Genomic DNA, 10,047 nt, shown 5'->3' on the forward strand with positions numbered 1-10,047 from the left:
AGAAATACAATGCTGGCATCCATAAAGCACTCTGGTCGTTCTAAATATGTCAAATGTTCAACTTAAATGCCAATTTACTGGAAAAAGCCCAGCACTTTAACATAGTTCAGTTAAGACTAAATTATTCAGTAGGTGGATCACCATGCAGTTTGTATTTCACCACTGATTGGGGTCTTGAATTCATTTTCAGTTTTACTCTGACTGGCACGCAGTGGTCACATACCTACACAATTAGTTAACAGGGGAACAACCCTCTCTAGCGTGTAAGCAACATTGTAGTCAAGTAAAGGCATAGGATAATCAATTTGAAGAATTAGGGTAAAAAGAAATGGTTAAGTTGATATTTGAGGAGAATATTACATTTAATAAGTTGATAATAAATTGGACAACACATATAATGGAAATCTAAATAATAATGTTAAACAGGATAATGATGTAATTTAAGATGTAAAACCTTTATAAACTTGAACTAGCATAATTCTTATAGCAACCATTAGCAACCAGCCTTGTGAAGCCCCTCTCCACCAGACAAGTCTATTTGTGACCAGGCTAAACTGCATCATAGAATGATGTTCATGCTTTGGAACAGAACAGAAAGTGGGACAGGTGATGCAAAGTGTAGCTAAAATCTACAAAAATAATTCGCATACCATGTGGTTACTCCAAAGCCTTGAATAAATTGTGTAGAATTTCTAATATTGATTGGTTACTGGTTTTGTATTCTGTCAAAATTTGACTTTCACAATTTCGCTTGATAGCCCTAAAAAAATAATATCTGGGTTACCCTATGGCAACAGTGCACTAAGGTAACTTTAAATATCATGTGTAGCTTAGAATGAAGCTAATTTATTACTTTCAGCATGTTATGCCATTGTAAGGTTTTTTTTATGAGGAAAGTAAGGAAAGATCAAACTTTAATATTCAACCATGACATTTATATTAAAGATTTGATCTTACGTATGTGGCAACTTTTTGTATTGCTGCATATGATAAACAGGTGTGCTCCTTTATAAGCATTTAAATTTAATACACAGCTTTATCATATTTGAGAACAAAACTGCAGTCATATCACTTCATGAGAGGATATAAATGTCACCATGGAGTCAGTAAATTAACATAAACTTAAAAATGTCTACATATGCTGAAGCATGACCAAAGGTAATACTTTTTTTTTTCTTAATCTGCAGAAAGGGTGCTAGTTTAAGCAGCACTGATTGCATAGTTGGTTTGGTGAACATACTGTACATTGTTGACTGTAATGTAACAAATTACGTTAGTTATGCCTTTCAAAACTATCAAGAACTGCTCAGAACCGAGCTCCACCGAACTAACATTCGAAATGTTACTCCTTGATGCTTAGGCCAGTTGTCCGACTGGACTCTAACCTCTTAGTTATGAAGTCTGAAGCTGGGGCCACAGCCCCGGGAGTTTTAGGATCTCATGTGCGAAATATAGCCTGGGAGAAGTCTTTTGGCTGCTAAAACTAGACGGACTGGAAAAGAATGTGTTGAAATACAGTATGTCACAAAACTGGAGTGAATGGAGGGGAGATAATGCAACAGGGCTAACAGGAAGACAGAGTGAGACAAGGACAAGGGGGAAGAAGGCCACTGGGGGCTGTGGTGCATATCTGTATTTGGAAGATATTGTTTTGGCTTCGGCAGATGGGGGAGTGTACTGTTAAATGTACAGGCAGGACATGTACGAGCTCACACAGCTGGTGTCCTGGTTCTGTGGGAGCATGTGCATTTTGCAAATTCTAGTAAGCTCAATCTTGCTCCATCCAGGTGACCTAATTTTTCCTCCATCTTTAGATTCTATGAGTGTTTTCTGTTCTGTCAGGACACTTTTATATTTCCATCTGATACTCAAGCTACTCTTTAAGAAAGAGCAAAAGGCAGCTTTCTATTTTTGCCTTGAGATGTTGTACATCATCACATTATACAGTTCATTGGTGTTTTAGATTCTGTGCTACAATACCCAAAAAACTTAAATCGATACAGTATTAGTGAGATTTAATTTCAGTTTGCCAGTTAAAAAATAAAATTCTAATCATATAGTATATTGCAGGTTGCCAATAACACAAGTTTCCTTTGGGGAGAAGATCCAGCCCATGCATTTTAACTGTTGCCAAGCAACAAGATGGAAAACAAATTACCTAAAATTGAAACTGCCACACTTATTTGCTTCTACAATGCTTTTTTTCCATGCTCAGAAGATTACAAATTGAGGGGAGAGCTTGATAAAAAAAAACAGTCATGCTTCTTTAAACTCTTAATGGACTGGTATCACTAAGGGTGAACGGATAAATCTAAAAGCTACATCAGGATATAGATAAAAATAAAAGTGTGGGCTAATTTTATTTTATTTTTAATGGTGTAGTTAGGTCCAGACTCAGCAAATGTTGCTCAGACTGAAACTCAATAGCTTCTTCTTTCCCCTCTCTGTTCCAAATCTGAAAAACGCCAAAATTCTTCTCCAACAAAGGGTATCATGTGGTTAGTGGCGTGTGTTCACAGTCTATTTATTAGCACGTCAAAAAATGACTCCAAGACAAGAATGGTTGTATATTTGTAAGAGTTCACTACTGTTAAATTTGCAGCATGCAGAGGAAGGATCTGTTGGGAGCTGTGCAGCCAACAGCAGACCCACTTTGACATACCAGTACATTAGTGCTAGGCTGAATCACTGTCCCTAACCTCATCCTTCACTCTTTCTCACCTCTTCCATTACACACACAGTAGGTGAGATATTACCAGGGCAATAATACCAATAACTGACGACTGACTGTCAAAATATGGTATCACAACCACAACCTAACATGTTAATTTCCAGTAGGCAGGTTATTACACCATCGGCAACTCCAGAGTGGTAGAGAGTCCAACCCCTCTCAAGAAGACTGGTTCCAGAGCCCTTGCCGTGCGTCGAGGTGAGGCCAACTATATCTAGTCGGAACTTCTCAACCTCGCGCACCAACTCAGGCTCCTTTCCCACCAGAGAGGTGACATTCCATGTCCCTAGAGCCAGTTTGTGCAGCCGGGAATCAGACCGCCAAGGTCCCTGCCTCCGGCTGCTACCCAAAACACAATGCACCCGACCCCCTTGGCCCCTCCTGCAGGTGGTGAGCCACGGGAAGGGGGTCCCATGTTGCCTCTTCGGGCTGCGCCCGGCCGGACTCCATAGGCAGAGGTCCGGCCACCAGGCGCTCGCCAATGTGCCCCACCCCCAGGCCTGGCTCCAGGAGGGGGCCCCGGTGACCCGCATCCGGGCAAGGGAAACTTGAGACCAATGTTATTTATCTTCATTAGGGGGTCCTGGGCTACGCTTTGTCTGGTCCCTCACCTAGGACCACGCCTCCGGGAGAGCTTTGACCATGTCCCGGGGGAGGCGGGGGACATTGAGTCCGAGTGGACCATGTTCCGTGCCTCCATTGTCGAGGCAGCTGACCGGTGCTGTGGCCGCAAGGTGGTTGGTGCCTGTCGTGGCGGCAATGCCCGAACCCGCTGGTGGACACCAGCGGTGAGGGATGCCGTCAAGCTGAAGAAGGAGTCGTATCGGGCCTTACTGGCCTGTGGGACTCCTGAGGCAGCAGATGGGTACCGGCGTGCCAAGCGGAGTGCAGCTACGGCGGTTGCCGAGGCAAAGACTCGGGCATGGGAAGAGTTCGGTGAGGCCATGGAGAACGACTTTCGGACGGCCTCGAAAAGGTTCTGGACCACCATCCGGCGTCTGAGGAGGGGGAAGCAGTGCACTGTCAACACTGTGTATAGTGGTGATGGTGTGCTGCTGACCTCAACTCGGGATGTTGTGGATCGGTGGAAGGAATACTTCGAGGACCTCCTCAATCCCACCAACACGCCTTCCAGTGAGGAAGTAGGGCCCGGGGACCTGGAGATGGGCTCTCGTATCTCCGGGGCTGAAGTTGCCGAGGTAGTTAAAAAACTCCTCGGTGGCAAGGCCCCGGGGGTGGATGAGATCCGCCCAGAGTCCCTTAAGGCTCTGGATGTTGTAGGGCTGTCGTGGTTGACTCGACTCTGCAACATCGCGTGGACATCGGGGGCAGTGCCGCTGGATTGGCAGACCGGGGTGGTAGTCCCTCTTTTTAAGAAGGGGGACCGGAGGGTGTGTTCCAACTATAGGGGGATCACACTCCTCAGCCTCCCTGGCAAGGTCTATTCAGGGGTACTGGAGAGGAGGGTCCGCCGGATAGTCGAACCTCGGATTCAGGAGGAGCAATGTGGTTTTCGTCCTGGGCGTGGAACAGTGGACCAGCTCTACACCCTCAGCAGGGTCTTCGAGGGTACATGGGAGTTTGCCCAACCAGTCCACATGTGTTTTGTGGACTTGGAGAAAGCATTCGACCGTGTCCCCCGGGGGGTCCTGTGGGGGGTCCTCCGAGAGTATGGGGTGTCGGGCCCGCTGATACGGGCTGTCCGCTCCCTGTACGATCGGTGCCAGAGTTTGGTCCGAATTGCTGGCAGTAAGTCGAACTCGTTTCCGGTGAGGGTTGGCCTCCGCCAGGGCTGCCCTTTGTCACCGATTCTGTTCATAATTTTTATGGACAGAATTTCTAGGTGCAGTCATGGTGTTGAGGGGATCCGGTTTGGTGACCTCAGGATCGCGTCTCTGCTTTTTGCGGATGATGTGGTCCTGTTGGCTTCATCGGCCCGTGACCTCCAACTATCACTGGATCGGTTCGCCGCCGCCTGTGAAGCGGCTGGGATGAGAATCAGCACCTCCAAATCCGAGGCCATGGTTCTCAACCGGAAAAAGGTGGAGTGCCTTCTCCGGGTAAAGGAGGAGATCCTGCCCCAAGTGGAGGAGTTTAAGTACCTCGGGGTCTTGTTCACGAGTGAGGGAAGAATGGAGCGGGAGATCGACAGGCGGATCGGTGCGGCGTCCACAGTAATGCGGGCTCTGCACCGGTCCGTTGTGGTGAAGAGAGAGCTGAGCCGAAAGGCGAAGCTCTCGATTTACCGGTCGATCTTCGTTCCTACCCTCACCTATGGTCATGAGCTTTGGGTAATGACCGAAAGAACAAGATCACGGGTACAAGCGGCTGAAATGAGCTTTCTCCGTAGGGTGGCTGGGCTCTCCCTTAGAGATAGGGTGAGAAGCTCTGCCATCCGGGAGGAGCTCGGAGTAGAGTCGCTGCTCCTCCGCGTTGAGAGGAGCCAGATGGGGTGGCTTGGGCATCTAGTCAGGATGCCCCCTGGACGCCTCCCTGGTGAGGTGTTCAGGGCATGTCCCTCCGGTAAGAGACCCCCGGGGAGACCCAGGACACGTTGGAGAGACTATGTCTCTCGACTGGCCTGGGAACGCCTGGGGATCCCTCCGGATGAGCTAGAGGAAGTAGCTGGGGAGAGGGAAGTCTGGGATTCTCTCCTTAGGCTGCTGCCCCCGCGACCCGACCCCGGATAAGCGGCAGAGAATGATGGATGGATGGAGGTTATTACAGTGATTATTAAAGGAAGCACCGATGACAACCTGCGGCTACTGAGTCATTGCTGGTGAATTCCAACTGCTGCCTTAACCTCCTTGAACCCCGTTTTCTTTTTATTAGATGAACAGTGAGTGATAATGAAGCAAACGCTGATCTGACTCACTCTTGTAGCTTATGATGCTTCGGGACAAAGTCATTGTCACTCCAGCTCACAATGGGCATTTTAAAATCACATGGGAGCAGCAGAGTTTAAACTCTGTTTAACATCACAACATAATCTCTGAGCTGTGTGCTGTACAGAAATGAAATATTATCTTATCTTCTGTTCTTTAGAAAATAGGTTACTTCATTAGAACCTTAGATTTCATCTACTGTGCATCCAAAAACAATTCATTAAAAACTAAGGAAAAATGTTTTACAACAATGTCTCTAAAAATACTCAAACTCTAAAAAGAAAAATACAATTGTGATTTTAATTGCTTTTATTAAAATGTACATTCAAGTGTTTGCTTCTCAGCCCAGTGTAGCAATGCTAAACTATTTGTTACAGTTTAAACAGAGCAAAACAATATGGTTGACAACAGCACTCACATGATGGGTTGCCACCCTAAGGGTTTCTGTTTCAAACCCAAGATGCAGACCAAAAATTGTGGACCTTTCCAATGGACCTTTCCAGTGCCCAGGAGCCCTTGAGCAAGGTACTGAACCCTCAAATGCCTGTCAAGGGAAGCTTACTTCAATGATTCCAAGTGTTTTACATATGTTCATGAATTAAACAGAGTGTAAAACCAGACCCCCTGGCCCCCCAATCCTGGAAAATCATATAGTTGTCCCCCAGTACTCACACAACCTTTATGGGTAGTTGTAATTAAACAATAATTTAAAAAAAGTGTTAATAATAGATGCAGGATGGAAAAATCACATTATTATGTCACCACCTGTTTACTTACCATACAGTAGTTTGATTTGTGGCTAAACTGTTGCTGCTCTGTGTATTAGGCAGGCTCCTTCAACTCACACATTAAAGTAGTCTCTAGAAGTGCCTTTTTTCACTTGAGGAACATCACAAAGATCAGGAAGCTGCTGACGCGGCATGATGCTGAAAAGTTAGTCCATGCATTTGTTACTTCCAGGCTGGACTACTGTAATTCTTTATTATCAGGGTGTCCAAACAACTCTTTAAGAAGCCTCCAGTTGATCCAAAATGCTGCAGCCAGAGTTCTGACAGGTATTGACAAAAGAGATCACATAACTCCTGTAATGGCGTCGCTTCATTGGCTGCCCGTTAAATTTAGAATAATTTTTAAAACCCTTCTTTTGACCTACAAGGTCCTCAGAGGCCTAGCTCCATCCTACCTGGAGGAGCTAGTGATACCTTATCAGCCCAATAGACCACTCCGCTCTCAGAATGCTGGTCTACTTGTGGTTCCCAGAGTTTCTAGGAGTAGAATGGGGGGCCGAGCATTTAGCTACCAGGCCCCCCTGCTATGGAACCAGCTCCCTGTCCAGGTACGGGAGGCTGACTCCATCGCCACTTTTAAGATCAGACTTAAAACCTACCTCTTTGAAAAAGCTTATTGCTACTAATTCTGTAGTTCCAGTTACTATCATAGACAGACAGATTATCATACTTAGGGGGTCGTCTAATCATTAGGTCACATCTTAGCTATGCTGCTATAGGCCAAGTCTGCCGGGGTCCGGAAACATGATCACCTGACAGGCCTCTGTCACCCCACTGGATCATGGTTTCCTCTCCTCTCCTCTCCTCCTCCTCATCAAGCAGACTAGTTATGCTGATTCTTGTGTAGTTTTTCTGCTCCCCCCCCCCTATTTATTTACAGGTATCGCCGCGTTCGGAGCTGCATAATGACCTCCGGCCCCGATGAAGTGATTGTATATTGTATTTTTGTGTGTGTTTCTTTGCTCTGTGCCTCTCCCTCTCCCTCTCCTCTCCTCTCCTCTCCTCTCCTCTCCTCTCTCCTCTACCTCCGCTTCACTCTACTTCTCCTCTCCTCCACCCCTCTCCTCTCTTTACCCAGCCGGCCATCAGCAGGAGGGTCCCCCTACATGAGCCTGGTCCTGCTCAAGGTTTCTTCCTGTTAAAGGGGAGTTTTTCCTTGCCACTGTTGCTTGTCTGGGGTCAGGCCCTGGGATTCTGGAAAGCGCCTTGAAACAATTTTGATTGTATAAGACGCTATATAAATAAAGATTGATTTGATTTGATTTGATTTGATTTGATTTGATTTGATTTGATTTGATTTGATTTGATTTGATTTGATTCTCCTGGTTCAGCAAGCATGATACAAATTTCGTAACTTTTCGGGATTTTGGATGTAAGTTAGTTTATATGCGACATTTATAAGTGTTATAAGTTAGATTTAAAAACAACAAATACAATCACAGAGGCAGAATCCAATATTTTGGATTCACCCCCAATAAGGGCATTTGCTTGACAGTGTCCCGCACACAGTGCAGCACGGTGGTGTAGCGGTCATCATTGTCTCCTCACAGTGTGAAGGATTCCAATTCAAGCCCTCAGGGGGCCACTTGACTTATATGAATAAGAATTTTCTTTTATTTTCCCTACTGATGTTATTCTATAGCGTCACTGTTTTAAAAAGCCAATAGATTGTTTATTCATCTCTCATGACAAAATTAAGGTATGCTAGCATCAGATGTTTCACAGTCCATGTTGCAGTTCCAAAAGAATACAAGAATTGTGTGACACAGCAGATGGCAACATTCTGAGTGATTCATCATGTCTGGGAGAATGAAACTGCATGTAGAGCCACAGCCCTGATGATGACAGAACCAAAACAGACCTGCATTGTTCACGCTGCTAGCTTTGGAAACACATCTAGATGAACAGCACACATCAGCTCGGGTTCATCCTCACATTAGCTGCAAATTCTCTGCACAGCTTTCAGATCAGTTCCTTATTTCTCATGTATACAGTACGACTGATACCAAAGGAACAGGAAATGTTGCCGTCCATTACCAGGATATGATATAGTTTCCAGTAAACCTAGATTTTTTCTGCTAATTAATATTTTTTCAACAAATGTATGTTCCAGGTCCAGTGTATAGGACTGCAAGGAACGTAATACAATATAATGTTGTATTTATGCAAAATCATCTGGGAATATGTATTTAAAGATCAGACACTCAAAATTACAAGAAATGTCTGCAAATTGTTTTGTCGTAAGATGCATTTAATCAGCTGCTAAGACAATTGAATTCCCCAGTGTGCGGATTAATAAAATTTTATCCTAGTCTTCAGCTATGCCTTAAGTGTGTTTATGAAACAGGCAGCAATAGGCACATCTGAGCCATTGTTTTTGTTCCTTCTGGTTTGTCTTTAGCTTTAGCTGTGTCCAGGAGTCTTTCCAATGCTGAAGCTTTCAGCAGAGACCAAAACAAAGCATTGAATTGTCACATTTTTACACATTTTCCAGGACTTTTGCAGGAAAATCGTGGTGGGGGGTGACAGGAAAATGCATTGCTGGTGATCTGAAGTAGCAACATGACAAGCATCCAACAGCAGGGCTCACATGACACTGAGAATGTGTGATAAGCCAAAGTCACCATCAGATAAGCATGTGGTGTGTGGTTAATTTAACCTTGCTGGAGGGTTAAGCCTTTATCTCACGTTGCATCATTATTTCATAAAATGTGTCTACATCTGCCTCAGAGGTAGGACCTGTTTGCCCAAAGCTTTCTTCCTTATTGTCATCTCTTCAGTGAAAAATGGATTTCAATGTTTGAGGTCAAGAATATAAAAGATCTAGTGTCTGAAACACAGACTGCACATATGTCACTGGGTCAGAGTTCAAGGTCCCAGAAACAAACACCCAAAATACAAACAGTGAAATCAAAACAGCGAGGTCATAGATGTCTGTGGATTGTGGGAGGAAATCTAGATTCTAGAGGTGGAACGAACTCAGGACTTTTTTTTGCAATGACTGCTGACCACTGCACCACTATGACCAGTGGAGTGGTCAGAGTTCCTGAGAATTACATACACCTGAATGCCTCTCTTGTGCTTGAACATTTCTTACATTCACATCCTCTATAAGGGAGTATGGTAGATTTCCCTGTTAGTTGTGGCCCGTAAACGCCAGACCTCTACAGAAAACTGGTTTCTGTTCACCTCAAGCTAAAAAAGAAAAAGTCAGAGACAAAGATTTAAAATTTGGAATAAATCGGAGTGTGACAAAACCTTCCACTTTCTAACAGGAGTATTCCAACAACTGGTTACAGAAAACCTATGGAACAGAACCAATCTGTTCCATTAGAAATGTGCTGTGGTATCATGATGTTGGACTAATATTAGTCCAAATTCAGAAGTCTGATATTGATATTTGACTTTTATGCAACCCTATTCCACAACCAGACTAAAAAAAACTATTAAAATGATGTTTTTGAATCTGTAATGTTTCTAAAATGAATATTTGCAAACTTAAATTAAAGCTGTGCTTGGAGAATGACTCGTTTTGGGGTTTTTTTAAAGCGTGTATAAAAGTGAAATGCTTTGGTTTGCAGAAACAGACAGTGAAGTAAGACTGCCTGGAAGTAGGGGATAGGTGTTGGCCGGAGAGAGCAGC

At 44.5% G+C, this 10,047-nt stretch overlaps 1 protein-coding gene and 1 long non-coding RNA gene across 2 annotated transcripts in view; one reads left to right on the forward strand and one right to left on the reverse strand.

The window, feature by feature from the left end:
- LOC130538765 (growth arrest-specific protein 7-like) overlaps window positions 1-10,047 on the reverse strand; it is a 51,071-nt gene that overhangs the window by 40,437 nt on the left and 587 nt on the right. The window lies entirely within an intron of this gene.
- On the forward strand, window positions 1,184-7,671 carry LOC130539387 (uncharacterized). Its single transcript, XR_008954112.1, has 2 exons — window positions 1,184-2,842; window positions 5,449-7,671. It is a non-coding gene; the product is annotated as an uncharacterized LOC130539387 (long non-coding RNA).

Source organism: Takifugu flavidus, chromosome 1 (genome assembly GCF_003711565.1).
Source record: "Takifugu flavidus isolate HTHZ2018 chromosome 1, ASM371156v2, whole genome shotgun sequence".
In the NCBI taxonomy this organism is placed as follows: domain Eukaryota; kingdom Metazoa; phylum Chordata; class Actinopteri; order Tetraodontiformes; family Tetraodontidae; genus Takifugu; species Takifugu flavidus.